This window comes from Balaenoptera borealis (assembly GCF_965194805.1).
Source record: "Balaenoptera borealis genome assembly, chromosome: 2".
Classification (NCBI taxonomy): Eukaryota; Metazoa; Chordata; class Mammalia; order Artiodactyla; family Balaenopteridae; genus Balaenoptera; species Balaenoptera borealis.
In genome coordinates, this window is record NC_138867.1 from 65,510,197 (window position 1) to 65,526,971 (window position 16,775).

Genomic DNA, 16,775 nt, shown 5'->3' on the forward strand with positions numbered 1-16,775 from the left:
CAAGGCACAGCTGGCGGGCTGAGGCGATCGCCGTCCACGAGAAGGGGTTCTGCCCAGAGCCGCAGCGGAGCGGTCCCCGCACCGCCCGCCTGGAGGACACGGCCCTCCTTTGGGAAATGGCACGCCCGATGGGAGCAGCCATTGCCCCCATGCTTGAGCAGGCGCACCTCTGGACCCCAGTTATCCGACAAGGGGACTGGGGTCCTGGCGCCAAAGCTGTGCGCCCCCAACAGCTCCGGGGACCCGGCTGCCCGCACCTGTGTGGCTCGCATTTGTGGAGACAGTGGCTGCAAACGGCTCCGCAGCCCACTCTGGCCCTCCCCCCGGCGCCCAGCCTGCACCTCCCGCCGCCAGGCGGCCGGAGACACCTGCGGAGACACGTCCAAGTCCGCCCCTCCGACCCGCGCGCTCTTCCGGCCGAGCGCGCGCCGCTCCCGCTGCGGCGCCGACCCGCGCCCGCGAGGCCCCTGCCCCGGATCCTCTCAGACATCCCGCGGCCGCCGGCTACCCTCATCACGTCCCCAGCGCTGCAAGGCCGAGAAGGAGGCGAAACCCGCATGCCGGCGGGGTCCAAGCCCGCGCCGCCGCAAAGCCCGAGCCAAGAACGGGCGGGGACTGCGGGAGGCGCGAGAATGGGCTCCGTGGAGCGGCCCGGAATGGTGGGGCAGAGTCTTTGGACAGGGCCCTGCACCCCGAAGGCCTTCAGTGGGCGCCAGGTCTCTGCAGAGTCAGGGTGCGCGGGAGGTGCCGGCTCCCAGGGCCTGAGCGGACCGGGCGGGGCGCACGGAGGCCGCTGGGCCCTGGCTGCGCTCTCCTCGCCCTCCTCCCGGCAGCCAACACGCAAACCAAAGTTTCCCTGAGTGCAGCTCGCACAGCCAGGGCCTCACACTGACCTGGGACGCGCTGTCGAGTCGGCGGGGCGCCTCCCGCCTCCCCGGTTCCGCTTGGACTCTCCGTGCCTGTGGCCCCGGGACGCCGTCCGGGCTGGGATGTGGTCTTCGGCGGCTCGAGTCGCAGATCCCGGTAGGTGCGGCCGTGTCCCCGCCCCCACCCGGCGGAGAGATGCAGGCGTGTGACCCCGAGCGGTGAAGCGTCGTAGCGGGGGCCAGGAGGCGCGCACCTCGCCAGACACCCGGGCTGCACGGCGTTTCCGTTGGGAGTGACGCGCCGGTTCGCGGCTGTGCTGCAGGTGTGGGCGGCGGCCCCGGGGGCCAAAGTGTGGCCACTGAAGCCCCGCCTTCTGTCCCCACGAGCATCCGCCCTCCCCCCATTCCCACACCCCAACCCGGCCACCGCGCTTTGGCCTGAGCGACTTGGCCCAGAGCAAGGGCGGCAGCGTTTTTCCTACAGCAGGGCGTCGGCCACCCCTCTATAACGGCCCTTGGTCCCCCAGCCCGTCCACATTTGCATCCCTCCCCCGCAGTTCATCTCCACCCGGGTGGTCCGTGTGTGTGTCCCCCACGGGTCTCTCTTACCCCTTCCCGTCCCTGTACCCTCTTTTGGTAAAGCCAGAGCCTCACTTCAGGTTGAGGCATTCGTGAGAGCAACCGTTCTTCTTTTGTTCTGATGAGTTTATAACTTTATTATACTATTATTAAAACATTAATACATACTAAAATTCCACAACGTATATTTTATGTATTAAACTCCACTGTGGAATTAAAGAGAGATGAAATTAATAAGCAGCAATGATTTTAACTCATTTATAAGGGATCATCTGGTGGAGAAAAGACTATGACCTTTTGCTGTTGTTGTTCAGATGATGTCAATTTAAAATAATTTGTAGTTTTGACTTCTCGAAGGGGGAAAGTACACTTATCTCTGAGCAGGCTTCCTTTATTTAGGAAAATAATCCGCTAAATTTGGCCCTTTAGTAAGTATATGTTAAGCAAGTTCACAGGTCATTTTAACCCAGAGTTGGTCTCTACAGAGCTGGAATCTTAGATCTGGGTTGACCATTGCCCACAACCGTTTGTTTGGGAAGGTCGGGGATTCACAGGAGGGGATTGGGCAAATTTGCATGAAGGCACCGGTCTCCTTTCCCCCATTAAAAAAGTTTTTAATAATGTATAGTAGATGTTTAATAGGTGCACATTTCACAATTTCAATGATTTTGCTCAAACTAAAGCATCGTTAAGATCAAGAGACAGAATATTACCAGCTCTCCAGAAGACTGTCTCATATTTCTTCCTTCCAGGGGGCAGAGTAGTGGCTTCAACCAGCCTAGATTACTTTGGCTTGTATTTGCACTTTATAGCAATTGAATCATACAGAATATACTCTGTTTCTGGCTTCTTTCACTCAACATTATGTTGAAGAGGTGCGTACTGTCTATGGATTTAGCTTGTTCATTCTTTTTGCTGTATAGTATTCCACTGTGTGAATGTACCGGGATTTACTCATTTTATTACTGATACGCATTGGGGTAATTCTCAGGTTTGGGACATTACAAATAATGCTGCTAGGAACATTATAGCAGATGTCTTTGGTGAACATATACACACATTTCTGTTGGGTACGTACCTAGGAGTGGAATTGTGAGTCATGAAGCAGGCATATGTTCAGCTTCTGCAGATATTGCCAAACAGTTTTTCAAAGTAAGTGATCTAATTTTCACTCCTATTTTATTAGTTTCTTATTGCTGCTTGTAACAAATTACCACAAGCTTAGCGTAAAACAACACAAGTTTATTCTCTTACAGTTCTGGAGGTCATATCTAAACTGGGTTTTCCATGACTAAAAGTGTTGGCAGGGCTGAGTTACTTCTGGAGGTTCTAAAGGATAATCCATTTCCTTGCCTTTTGCTGTTTCTAGAGTCTGCCTCCATTCCTTGGCTGGTAGCCCCTTATTCCCTTCATATCTCAGGGTCTCTCTCTCTCAACTCTGCTTCTGTTATCACATGTCTTTGTCTCCCTCTGCTTCCTTCTATCCTCTTGCTTCACTCTCATAAGGACCTTTGTGATTATACTGGGCCCACTCAAGATAGTCCAGAATAATCTCCTATGTCAAGATCCTTAGTTTAATCACATCTTGCAAAGTTCCTTTTGTAACATATCCATAGATTCCAGGGATTAGGATGTGAACCTCTTTGGGGAGGGCATTATTCAGCCTACTACACCTGTCATCGGGGTATTGGAACATGCTGGATGGATGGAGAGAGGCTGGACTGGGGGAAAAAAGGACAATGAAGCCCTGGGATACAGTTCACCTGGAGGATTAGTGCTGTTGACTTGGGTGCTGTGACAGGGCTCATAGGCAGGAGAGGGAGGCTGATGCTGGAACATCACAATCCTGGCACCACCAACACATCTGAGGCAAGAGGCTTTCATATAGGGAATGAGAGTGCAGGTCAATTTGGGCCTGGGTACCTCGCTGAGTGAAACGTTAGGGAAGGCAGACTCTCCTTTGTAGGAGTTGGGAACAACAAGAAAACAATGGAGAACGGATCAGATCTTGCACTGTGGGCAAGGTCCTCTCAGTGGATGGTACCCCCAGCCCATGTCACGTCCCTGTCCATCTTCCAGGCCCTGGGGACTGACCTGTTTCGGGGCTGATGGTGGAACTGTGGGGACTGACTTCCCACATAGGTGAGGTGAGGTGAGGAGGAGGTGGGATGGAACAGCCTGTTAATCTAGGCAGGCGTGCCCTGCCTTCAGCGTAACTTGAATGTTGAAGGGAGAAGACTTTAACAGTCAGGGCTTGAGGATGAGGACATATAGTTTCTACCTACTTCTGGCCTCGTTTTAGTCCAGCAAACACACCTTGAAAGAAACAGGACAGATGTTATTATCTCCACTTTACCTATGAGAGCAGCAGGGCTCCAAGCGGCCCTCTAATTTACTCGAGGAGCCTCAGGAATGGAACCAAGAACAGAATGAGACTTGCAGCTCTTCCTGTCGTCCTTGGCGCTGCTCCACCTCCCTACTGTGTGAGATTCACTGAGACGCAAGGTGATGGGAGCTGAGAGGCAGAACTGACCCAAGGTGTGCAAACCCAATTCAACACATCCTACTTTGTGGGTGATAAAGCGGGATGATCTGGAATATGAAACATGCTGTCCTCATGGTTTTATACCATTAACAATATGTTTTGGTGGGGTTTTAGGAACAAGTAAAATTGATGCCTGTGTTTGATAAGCATCTTGATCTGAAATCCCTCCATCTACTTTTTGCCTTCCAGAAATAAGCTGAACACTTTGGTTTACTGGTGGAACCCCTCCAGCTCTCTTAAAAATTGTGGTTATACTAGAATTCATTTACTATCTATTTAATTCTGATCTCAAGACAGAGAGGAGGGACTTCCCTGGTGCCACAGTGGTTAAGAATCCACCTGCCAATGCAGGGGACACGGGTTCGAGCCCTGGTCCAGGAGGATCCCACATACCACGGAGCAATGAAGCCCGTGCGCCACAACTAATGAGCCTGTGCTCTAGAACCCGCGCACCACAACTACTGAGCCCACGTGCCACAACTACTGAAGCCCATGCACCGCAACAAAGAGCAGCCCCGGCTCACCCCAACTAAAGAAAGCCCGTGTGCAGCAACGAAGACCCAACACAGCCAAACATAAATAAATGATTAAGTAAATAAATTTATTAAAAAAAAAAGAATACTTTGACTTGTCTAGGTGGCATCAGGGAAGGCTTCTCAAATGAGGTAACATTTCCAGTGAGACCTGAAGGACAAGTAGGTATCATATCAGTGAAGAGTAGAGGGGCTTTTACATGGAGAGAAACAAACTTCTCGTCTATTTAAGCCGTTGTCATTGGAGGGTCTCTGTTACATGCATCCATATCTATTTCATGATGAATATATTCTTTGTACCAGAACAAAGGGTGGACCAGTGCAGGGAGGCACTTTGTGTGCCAGGATAAAGGACTCTGGGTTGCTAGCTGCTTCTCTTTAGGGAGGTTTTCTTTGGTTGTCCCCTGAATATCTCAAAAACATAACAAAAACCAAAGGCCTCTTACTCACTGATACCCCTGCAGTTCCTCAGACAAGTTCTCTGAGCTTACTGCATATTCTGGAAGACTGTCTCAGTCCTTGAGCTTGTTGACAAAACTCTCTTCTATTACATTGGCCTTGGGAGGGGTCCCACTTAACGGCAGCAATCCAGTGGGAACCTTCCTGCCTTCTTGTTCTCAGGGTGGAAGAACTGTTTCTTAGGCTTAGAGGATTTGTTCTAGAAAGAGGCTGAGAAACTTAGCTCTAGTGTCTCTTCTGACATCTGTCACCTGAACTCCAGATACCTCAGAAATCCCAACTGATCTATAAAACCAGGACAGTGCAACGACTTAAGGAAACTAACATCAGCTCTGTGAAGAACTTTAGACCAGAACGAAATACCAAATAGTATTATTTTTACTTTAAAACTCAGTGACAACCTATGTTCAGAAGGAAGATGTGTTTTTTCTTCCGATGATTCATTATTCATTCCAAATACTCATTTTGTCATGCAGATGACATGACATCTAAATATGAGCCATGTAAATATGAAAAGCCAGCTCAATAAATTAGTCAGCATACTGATGAATATGTTTTCATTTACTGGACCAACTACTGATTCATGTAAATCAACGAAGAGATGAAGTAATGCTGGAATAATTGATCAGATGTAAACCTCTTGATAACATGATTAACCTCTTAGATACACCTTCAAGATGTGTTAAGTTTATAATCATAAGTGAGAAAACTATGTGTCATTTTGCATTGTCCAGCATCCAAACACCTTTTCTATTTTGGCAAATCCAAGATGAGTGGAAGCCAGGATCTGACTTCCCACTCTGGAACATGGACCGGAGCAGATAATTCCCCTTTGGACTCCTTAGACCTGTGTGTGGACATTTGATCAAGGTTCAGCCAATCAGAGGCTCTTTACTGAGACTCTGAGTCTTCAGGGAGTGATAACAAGGGTAGAGACAGCTAGAGATCACTCAGAGTGGCTGGATGGACTTGAGACATCCAGGGCAGAGATGCCAGAGGCAGAACCCTACACTTACTGAACCTCTGGTGGAATCTTGACTGTGCCATACACCCCTGAGTTCCTGTTTCCAAGGCTGATTCTCCAGTCTTCCTGAAATTCTTTGAAATATCAGGTGTCTTTCAAATAAATTTCTTTTCTGTATAAGTTAGCCTGTGTTGGTTTTATTATTTGGAGAAACACTGGCTGATATACACTCTATGTGAGAGTAAGATACAGGGTATTATTCTGTACCTGGTCCAATTCTAGATCAGGAAGAATTAATTTAAAAAACTACAGTTACTTTTAGGGTCCAACTGACAGGAAAGCATGTATTTTACAAAAGATGTTGCATTCTAACGTTTGTTCAGTGCACTTAATTGCTACTCACCCTTTTAACACACAAACGACTAATCAGGGACAAGCCACAGTCTCCAAGAGCCTGACAGAAAGGCAGTGGTATTTTAGAATTCAAAAGGATCTTTGAAACCGTCTCATCCAAACCCGTCATTTTGCAAATAAGAAAATTGAGATTCAGGCTGGCTAAATGACTTACCCAAATTGTATAGCCACTTTGTGAAAGAGCAGGGGTTATAATCAGATACCACTCCTGGAGAAAAGATGGGGCGGGTGGGGAAGGGAGAGGCAAAGACAGGTATCCAGTTTGCAGAACTGAGATCTAAAAGTGTGTGTTTGGTTACGAGGCCAGCGCAGTCACAGAAATCAGGTCACGAGGTCAGAGAATTGCCACACAGAAAAGTTGAGTAGGTGTTGAGTTGCTGCTGGAATGCAGGGTTGGCTAAAACAGGGTAGGCTCAGAGCCAGGGTAATACCTGAATTTTTCCTCTTGTCCCAAACATGTGTGGACAAGGAGCCTAAGTGTTTAAACACTTTTCTTTTCAACCCTGTGGGAACTTGTCACCTTTCTAAAACTCTCATGAATCCAGCTGCACTTCTGGAACTTTTGTCCCTTCTTCTTTTGGTCATGATGTTGAAATGCCTAGTAGAATTTCATTGCAATTGGACATGTCACCAGTCGGTGACACTATCTGGCCATTAGGGAGAATTATTCCTTCAGTTTGAGGTATTTGCTTTACATGTTGGGCAGATATTAGTTATATGCTCCCCCTGCCAAAAAAAAAAGAAATAATAGATCACTTCAAAGGACAGAATTTGTCTCATTCAGGCTTGAAAATTGGTAATTAAAATAAAACTGCTTTCTCAGGCATTACTACCATGCAGCATGCTTTTTTTTTTTTGTGCTTCACAAACATAATTTTTTATTTGCTATGTGGAATAAAGACTAGGGAAGGGAGACACAAAAGTTAGACACACCAGTTAAGAGGGTATTGTATTACAAGGGTACAAAATAATAGGAAAGGGCAATAACAGAGGTAATTAGGAGAGAAAGCCAGTTCAGGAAATTGTATTTCTTTCTAATTGATAGACTTCCAAGAATAGTTTTTTGTTTTTTTTTTTTAACATCTTTATTGGAGTATAATTGCTTTACAATGGTGTGTTAGTTTCTGCTGTATAACAAAGTGAATCAGCTATATGTATACATATATCCCCATATCTCCTCCCTCTTGAACCTCCGTCCCACCCTCCCTATCCCACCCCTCTAGGTGGTCACAAAGCACCAGGCTGATCTCCCTGTGCTATGTAGCTGTTTCCCACGAGCTATCTATTTTACATTTGGTAGTGTATATATGTCAATGCTACTCTCTCACTTCGTCCCAGCTTACGCTTACCCGTCCCCATGTCCTCAAGTCCATTCTCTACGTCTGCATCTTTATTCCTGTCCTGTCGCTAGGTTCATCAGAACCTTTTTTTTTTTTTCAGATTTCATATATATGTGTTAGCATATGGTATTTGTTTTTCCCTTTCTGACTTACCTCACTCTGTATGACAGACTCTAGGTCCATCCACCTAACTACAAATAGTTCAATTTCATTTCATTTTATGGCTGAGTAATATTCCATTGTATATATGTGCCACATCTTCTTTATCCATTCATCTGTCGATGGACACTTAGGTTGCTTCCGTGTCCTGGCTATTGTAAATAGTGCTGCAATGAACATTGTGGTACATGTCTCTTTTTGAATTATGGTTTTCTCAGGGTATATGCCCAGCAGTGAGGTTGCTGGCTCATATGGTAGTTCTATTTTTAGATTTTTAAGAAACCTCTGTACTGTTCTCCACAGTGGCTGTATCAATTTACATTCCTACCAACAATGCAAGAGGGTTCCCTTTTCTCCACACCCTCTCCAGCATTTATTGTTTGTAGATGTTTTGATGATGGCCATTCTGACCGGTATGAGGTGATACCTCACTGTAGTTTTGATTTGCATTTCTCTAATGATTAGTGATGTTGAGCATCCTTTCATGTGTTTGTTGGCAATCTGTATATCTTCTCTGGAGAAATGTCTATTTAGGTCTTCTGCCCATTTTTGGATTGGGTTGTTTGTTTTTTTGTTATTGAGCTGCATGAGCTGCTTGTATATTTTGGAGATTAATCCTTTGTCAGTTGCTTTGTTTGCAAATATTTTCTCCGATTCTGAGGGTTGTCTTTTCGTTTTGTTTATGGTTTCCTTTGCTGTGCAAAAGCTTTTAAATTTCATTAGGTCCCATTTATTTGTTTTTGCTTTTATTTCCATTTCTCTAGGAGGTGGGTCAAGAAGGATCTTGCTGTGATTTATGTTATAGAGTGTTCTGCCTATGTTTTCCTCTAAGAGTTTTATAGTGTCTGGCCTTACATTTAGGTCTTTAATCCAGTTTGAGTTTATTTTTGTGTATGGTGTTAGGGAGTGTTCTAATTTCATTCTTTTACATGTAGCTGTCCAGTTTTCCCAGCACCACTTATTGAAGAGGCTGTCTTTTCTCCATTGTATATTCTTGCCTCCTTTATCAAAGATAAGGTGACCATATGTGCATGGGTTTATCACTGGGCTTTCTATCCTGTTCCATTGATCTGTATTTCTGTTTTTGAGCCAGTACCATACTGTCTTGATTACTGTAGCTTTGTAGTATAGTCTGAAGTCAGGGAGCCTGATTCCTCCAGTTCCATTTTTCTTTCTCAAGATTGCTTTGGCTATTCGGGGTCTTTTGTGTTTACATACAAATTGTAAAAAATTTTTTTCTAGTTCTGTGAAAAATGCCATTGGTAGTTTGATAGGGATTGCACTGAATCTGTAGATTGCTTTGGGTAGTAGAGTCATTTTCACAATGTTGATTCTTCCAGTGCAAGAACATGGTATATCTCTCCATCTGTTTGTATAGTCTTTAATTTCTTTCATCAGTGTCTTATAGTTTTTTCTGATTCAGGTCTTTTGTCTCCTGAGGTGGGTTTATTCCCAGGTATTTTATTCTTTTTGTTGCGATGGTAAATGGAAGTGTTTCCTTAATTTCTCTTTCAGATTTTTTGTCATTAGTGTATAGGAATGCAAGAGATTTCTGTGCATTAATTTTGTATCCTGCTACTTTACCAAATTCATTGATTAGCTCTAGTAGTTTTCTGGTAGCATCGTTAGGATTCTCTATGTATAGTATCATGTCATCTGAAAACAGTGACAGTTTTACTTCTTCTTTTCTGATTTGAATTCCATTTATTTCTTTTTCTTCTCTGATTGCTATGGCTAAAAATTCCAAACTATGTTGAATAATAGCAGTGAGAGTGGGCAGCCTTGTCTTGTTCCTGATCTTAGAGGAAATGGTTTCAGTTTTTCACCATTGAGAATGATGTTGGCTGTGGGTTTGTCATATATAGCCTTTGTTATGTTGAGGTAGACTCCCTCTATGCCCAATTTCTGGAGAGTTTTTATCAAAAATGGGTGTTGAATTTTGTCGAAAGTTTTTCTGCATCTATTGAGATCATCATATGATTTTTATCCTTCAATTTGTTAATATGGTTTATCACATTGATTGATTTGTGTATATTGAAGAATACTTGCATTCCTTGGATAAACTCCACTTGATCAGAGTGTATGACCCTTTTAATGTGCTATTGGATTCTGTTTGCAAGTATTTTGTTGAGGATTTTTGCATCTATGTTTATCAGTGGTACTGGCCTGTAGTTTTCTTTTTTTGTGACATCTTTTTTTTTTTTTTTAAATATATATTCTTTTTTTTTTTTTAATTTTATTTATTTATTTATTTATGGCTGTGTTGGGTCTTCGTTTCTGTGCGAGGGCTTTCTCTAGTTGTGGCAAGTGGGGGCCACTCTTCATCGCGGTGCGCGGGCCTTTCATTATTGGCCTCTCTTGTTGCGGAGCACAGGCTCCAGATGTGCAGGCTCAGCAATTGTGGCTCACGGACCTAGTCGCTCCGCGGCATGTGGGATCTTCCCAGACCAGGGCTCGAACCCGTGTCCCCTGCATTGGCAGGCAGATTCTCAACCACTGCGCCACCAGGGAAGCCCTGTGACATCTTTGTCTGGTTTTGGTATCAGAGGGATGGTGGCCTCATAGAATGAGTTTGGGAGTGTTCCTCCCTCTGCTATGTTTTGGAAGAGTTTGAGAAGGATAGGTGTTAGCACTTCTCTAAATGTTTGATAGAATTCGCCTGTGAAGCCATCTGGTCCTGGGCTTTTGTTTGTTGGAAGATTTTTAATCACAGTTTCAATTTCAGTGCTTGTGATTGGTCTGTTTATACTTTCTATTTCTTCCTGGTTCAGTCTCGGAAGGTTGTGCTTTTCTAAGAATTTCTCCATTTCTTCCCTGTTGTCCATTTTATTGGCATATTGTTGCTTGTAGTAATCTCTTATGATCCTTTGTATTTCTGCAGTGTCAGTTGTTACTTTTCCTTTTTCATCTCTAATTCTGTTGATTTGAGTCTTCCTCCTTTTTTTCTTGATGAGTCTGGCTAATGGTTTATCAATTTTGTTTATCTTCTCAAAGATCTAGCTTTTAGTTTTATTGATCTTTGCTATCATTTCCTTCATTTCTTTTTCATTTATTTCTGATCTGATCTTTATGATTTCTCTCCTTCTGCTAACTTTGGGGTTGTTTTTGTTCTTTATCTAATTGCTTTAGGTGTAAGGTTAGGTTTTTTATTTGAGATTTTTCTTGTTTCTTGAGGTAGGATTGTATTGCTATAAACTTCCCTCTTAGGACTGCTTTTGCTGCATCCCATAAGTTTTGGGTCATCGTGTTTTGTTTTGTTTTTTTTTAATTAATTAATTTATTTATTTATTTATTTATTTTTGGCTGCGTTGGGTGTTTGTTTCTGTGCGAGGGCTTTCTCTAGTTGCGGCAAGCGGGGGCCACTCTTCATCGCGGTGCGCGGGCCTCTCACTGTCGCGGCCTTTCTTGTTGTGAAGCACAGGCTCCAGACGCGCAGGCTCAGTAGTTGTGGCTCACGGGCCTAGTTGCTCCGCGGCATGTGGGATCTTCCCAGACCAGGGCTTGAACCCGCATCCCCTGCATTAGCAGGCAGATTCTCAACCACTGTGCCACCAGGGAAGCCCGGGTCATCGTGTTTTGACTGTCATTTGTTTCTAGGTATTTTTTGATTTCCTCTTTGATTTCTTCAGTGATCTCTTGGTTATTTAGTAGCATATCATTTAGCCTCCATGTGTTTGTATTTTTTACAGTTTTCTTCCTGTAATTGATATCTAGTCTCATAGTGTTGTGGTCAGAAAAGATACTTGATATGATTTCAATTTTCTTAAATTTACCAAGGCTTGATTTGTGACCCAAGATATGATCTATCCTGGAGAATGTTCCATGAGCACTTGGGAAGAAAGTATATTCTGTTGTTTTTGGTTGAAATGTCCTATAAATATCAATTAAGTCCATCTTGTTTAATGTGTCATTTAAAGCTTGTGTTTCCTTATTTATCTTCATTTTGGATGATTTGACCATTGGTGAAAGTGGGGTGTTAGAGTCCCCTACTATGATTGTGTTACTGTTAATTTCCCCTTTTACGGCTGTTAACATTTGCCTTATGTATTGAGGTGTTCTTATGTTTGGTGCATAAATATTTACAATTGTTATATCTTCTTCTTGGATTGATCCCTTGATCATTATGTAGTGTCCTTCTTTTTCTCTTGTAATAGTCTTTATTTTAAAGTCTATTTTGTCTGATATGAGAATTGCTACTCCAGCTTTTTTTTGATTGTCATTTGCATGGAATATCTTTTTCCATCCCCTCACTTTCAGTCTGTTTGTGTCCCTACGTCTGAAGTGGGTCTTTTGTAGACAGCGTATGTATGGGTCTTGTTTTTGTATCCGTTCAGCCAGTCTATGTCTTTTGGTTGGAGCATTTAATCCATTTACATGTAAGGTAATTATTGATATGTATTTTCCTATTACTATTTTCTTAATTGTTTTGGGCTTGTTATTGTAGGTCTTTTCCTTCTCTTGTGTTTCCTGCCTAGAGAAGTTCCTTTAGCATTTGCTGTAAAGCTGGTTTGGTGGTGCTGAATTCTCTTAACTTTTGCTTGTCTGTAAAGGTTTTAATTTTTCTGTCAAATCTGAATGAGATCCTTGCTGGGTAGAGTAATCTTTGTTGTAGGTTTTTCCTTTTCATCACTTTAAATATGTCCTGCCACTCCCTTCTGGCTTGCAGTTTCTTCTGAAAGATTAGCTGTTAACTTTATGGGGATTCCCTTGTATGTTATTTGTTGCTTTTCCCTTGCTGCTTTTAATATTTTTTCTTTGTATTTAATTTTTGATAGTTTGATTAATATGTGACTTGGTGTGTTTCTCCTTGGATTTATCCTGTATGGGACTCTCTGTGCTTCCTGGACCTGACTGACTATTTCTTTCCCATGTTAGGGAAGTTTTCGACTATAATCTCTTCAAATATTTTCTCAGACCCTTTCTTTTTCTCTTCTTCTTCTGGGACCCCTACAATTTGAACGCTGGTGTGTTTAATGTTGTCCCAGAGGTCTCTGAGACTGTCCTCATTTCTTTTCATTTTTTTCTTTATTCTGCTCTGCAGTAGTTATTTCCATTGTTTTATCTTCCAGGTCACTTATCCGTTCTGCTGCCTCAGTTATTCTGCTATCGATTCCTTCTAGAGAATTTTTAATTTCATTTATTGTGTTGTTCATCATTGTTTGTTTGCTCTTTACTTCTAGGTCCTTGTTAAACGTTTCTTGTATTTTCTCCATTCTATTTCCAAGATTTTGGATAATCTTTACTATCATTACTCTGAATCCTTTTTCAGGTAGACTGCCTATTTACTCTTCATTTGTTTGGTTTGGTGGGTTTTTACCTTGCTCCTTCATCTGCTGTGTATTTCCTTGTCTTCTCATTTTGTTTAACTTACTGTGTTTGGGGTCTCCTTTTTACAGGCTGCAGGTTTGTAGTTCCCATTGTTTTTGGTGTCTGCTCCCAGTAGATGTGGTTGGTTCAGTGGGTTGTGTAGGCTTCCTGGTGGAGGGGACTGGTGCCTGTGTTCTGGTGGGTGGGGCTGGATCTTCTCTTTCTGGTGGGCAAGCCTGCATCCAGTGGTGTGTTTTGGGGTGTCTGTGAACCTACTATGATTTTAGGGAGCCTCTCTGTTAATGGGTGGTGTTGTGTTCCTATCTTGCTAGTTGATTGGCATGAGGCATCCAGCATTGGAGTTTGCTCGTCGTTGCATGGAGCTGGGTCTTAGCATTGAGACAGAGATCTCTGGGAAAGCTTTCGCTGATTGATATTACGTGGGGCCAGGAGGTCTCTGGTTGTCCAATGTCCTGAACTCGGCTCTCCCACCTCAGAGGCTCAGGCCTGACACCAGGCCAGAGCACTGAGACCCTTTCAGCCACACGGCAGGTAGGAGACAGCTAAATATGCAAGTATCTCAATGGCTTCTTAAGTGATGGGGAAGATGTGATGCATGAAGGAATCCAATTCAAGTCTCACAGCTTAGTTTTCTGATCTTGTACCAGGCAGTTAACTTCTGTGTGCCTCAGATTTTCTTTCGTGCAGCACCTCCTCGCCCCAAAGGCCCAGTCAGGTGCAAGGGAAGGGCTTTCTCTCACAGGCTGTGGAGGGAGGAAGCCTGGGAAGCTGGCACAGGATGCTGGCACAGGACCAAACTCCAGCATGCTTTAATGTTACGTTATTGACAGATGGGATGTGTCGAAATCACTGATGTGCTTCAGGATAGCTCATCTCTTCTGCATGCTCTTGCCATTTAGAGTTTCTTTTTGTCTATCATTTGGTTTATGCCCAATATAGATCTTCTTACTATTTTTTAAAGTTACATTGCTGGATGAGCAAACGACCTGCAGTGGGAAAAAAAAAACCTCTTTCCAAACCAAGCTGGTGACTATGTAGGGGATGGTGGTATCCTAGTACAGAGAAGACTAGAGAATCCTGGCAAAACTAGGACAAACTTTAGTGGGGAAAGTCCAGCAATATGTTACTCCAGGAAAAAGGAGTGTTCAAAGAAGGACCGTTCCTGCTGACGTTTTACCTCCTACTTAACAAATATGTAGAAGGAAGAAAGAAAACTTAAGAAATGATCACCTGATTAAGATACAATATTTTAAAATATTTTTTAACTTTGATAATATTTGGTGAGTGTTTTTACATCGCAGTGTGATGAAAATAGCTGTTATATTCTGTATTTAAGTAATGTTTAGGTGATAATAATCATTGAGGAATATGATACTTTGATAGTTCATGGATTTAAGTCAAGGATGTGCTATTTCTTAAGCAATGGGGAGTTTAATAACTAGAATATTAACAATTAATGTTGCTTTCAGTTTTGTTTCTAATTCAAGGAAATCATTTTAAGCATGAAATGTTAAAATGGATTATGAGGCCTTCGTACTAATGTAATATAGTCCATGTCTCTAAGTTCTGTGGAAAAATACACAGAACCTGTCAATGCTTCTTGGAAAAGAAAACCACCTTTTCTGTGATTTTCTGGTGGCTGAATTTTAAGTGTTCCTTGATCCCAGTTAAAACTGATTATGCTTAGGTAAGAGAGTTTACCCAGGATATTCTCTGCAGACAGTTTTCAGGATCTTATGCAAGGTAAGGCGATGACTGAATTGTAGTTTGAAAAGAACAGGAAGATGTTTCCAACATACTAATTGGTTCTGGTTTACCATCATGAGCAGCATTCAGTAAGGAGTTAGTTAATGAGTATGGATGGAGTCACCATCGCCACTGGTCAAATCATTTCTTGGAAATGGACCGGACACATTCCTTCCTCTGATCCTTTGTTTGCTCATTTTGTCCTTTCTGCCCCCTCTTTTCCTCTCTACTTTTGTAAATCTTACATCTCTTTGGAAACCTAGCTCACCTCCTGCATGGAGCCTTGGCCAACCATCCCAACCACCATGGCATATTCCTTTTTAGAATTCCTATGATACTTACATGGTAATAGTCATTTGGTCTTTAGCTTGTATGTAGATTATTCTTTACGTGCCTTACCTTCTTAGCAAAATTCTAAGCTCTTTGAGGTCCAGAGTCATATCTTAGATCTCTGAATCACTGCTGGTGCCACCTCAGTACAGGCAATGAGCACTGGATGACTGATCAACAACTCCATTCAGCATGATGGTTCATTTTAAACTCTGCAGAGAGAAGAAACCAGCATGCAGGGAAGAGAGCTGCCTTCAGATTTCCAAATCCAGACTCAGCCTAGAAGTCATGTTGGAATTCCTGAGATATCCCCACATAATAACCACCCTCTTAGCTTAAGCTAACATGAGAATGTTTCTGCTATTTCCTTCAAAGACACATGGAACTGACAAAATTAAATTAGGTCCTGGAATGTAATTGTAAAAGGCAATGTACAACTTCTCAGATAATCTTTTTTTTTTATATAAATTTATTTATTTTATTTATTTATTTTTGGCTGTGTTGGGTCTTCATTGCTGCACACGGGCTTTCTCTAGTTGCATCAAGTGGGGGCTGCTCTTCCTTCCAGTGTGCGGGCTTCTCACTGCGGTAGCTTCTCTTGCTGCTGAGCATGGGCCCTAGGCCCACAGGCTTCAGTAGTTGTGGCTCGCAGGCTCTAGAGCGTGGGCTCTAGAACACAGGCTAAGTAGTTGTGGCGCACGGGCTTAGTTGCTCTGCGTCATGTGGGATCTTCCCGGACCAGGGCTTGAACCTGTGACCCCTGCATTGGCAGGCAGATTCTTAACCACTTCGCCACCAGGGAAGCCCCTCAGATAATCTTTGACGATATCACTGTTGGGAGCAGGAAGCTTTGGGGGGTCCTGGAATAGATTAAATGACTTGGAAAGCTTTTACTGAGAGTCTTTTGAGTGTTGGGCAAGATTTTAGGTATGAGTACAGCAGATGCTTTTGGTGCCTCATGTCACATCCCCTTGGATCACCTCTAATTTCAGCCAGGTCTCCATTACCTAATAGTGACCTTAGGAATGTGCCCTTTAAATACTTTCTGTCCTTTCTTGCTTTATTCTCTCACTTCTTCTTCCTAGGATCGCATTCCACCTGTTTCCAGACCTTGTCGAGGGGGAACTTGAACTAAGACAAATAAATATATAGGATATGATATTTACCCATAGACATCTTATAAGTTTAGATGGAGTATTTGGACACACACTGTTGGAAACAGTAAAATGAAAATAAAAGGCAGACTTCAATTCAATGACACACAAGTAGTACAGGGTCTAGTACTTTATAGTTGATATAGATTTTATTAAATTTTAGTAGTAATTCTTACAGCTCTGATAACTCTAACCAGGAAGATTTGGTTCTTCCAGAACTATTATTTCTTTTGATATTTTATTAATCTCATATACCACTGAAACACTCTGTTCTTAGCAAAGTATGAAGAGGTGGGATTGGGTACATTTTGTACTGTATCCTTAGTGATCTGTAATTGTATCCTGCCATTCAAATGCT

At 43.1% G+C, this 16,775-nt stretch overlaps 1 protein-coding gene across 8 annotated transcripts in view; it reads right to left on the minus strand.

Annotated features, from left to right (window-relative positions):
* Window positions 1–5,960, minus strand: part of ANKRD34B (ankyrin repeat domain 34B) — a 32,726-nt gene extending 26,766 nt beyond the window's left edge. For 7 of the 8 annotated variants that reach the window (XM_082377633.1, XM_082377630.1, XM_082377625.1 and 4 more), the window contains exon 1: window positions 894–5,960. The gene's annotated coding sequence lies outside the window, so the exon portion shown is untranslated. Of the gene's footprint in view, window positions 1–257; window positions 302–893 lie in introns of those variants that run through there. The other variant, XM_082377632.1, reaches the window with a different exon arrangement.
* Window positions 5,961–16,775: the final 10,815 nt, after the last annotated feature.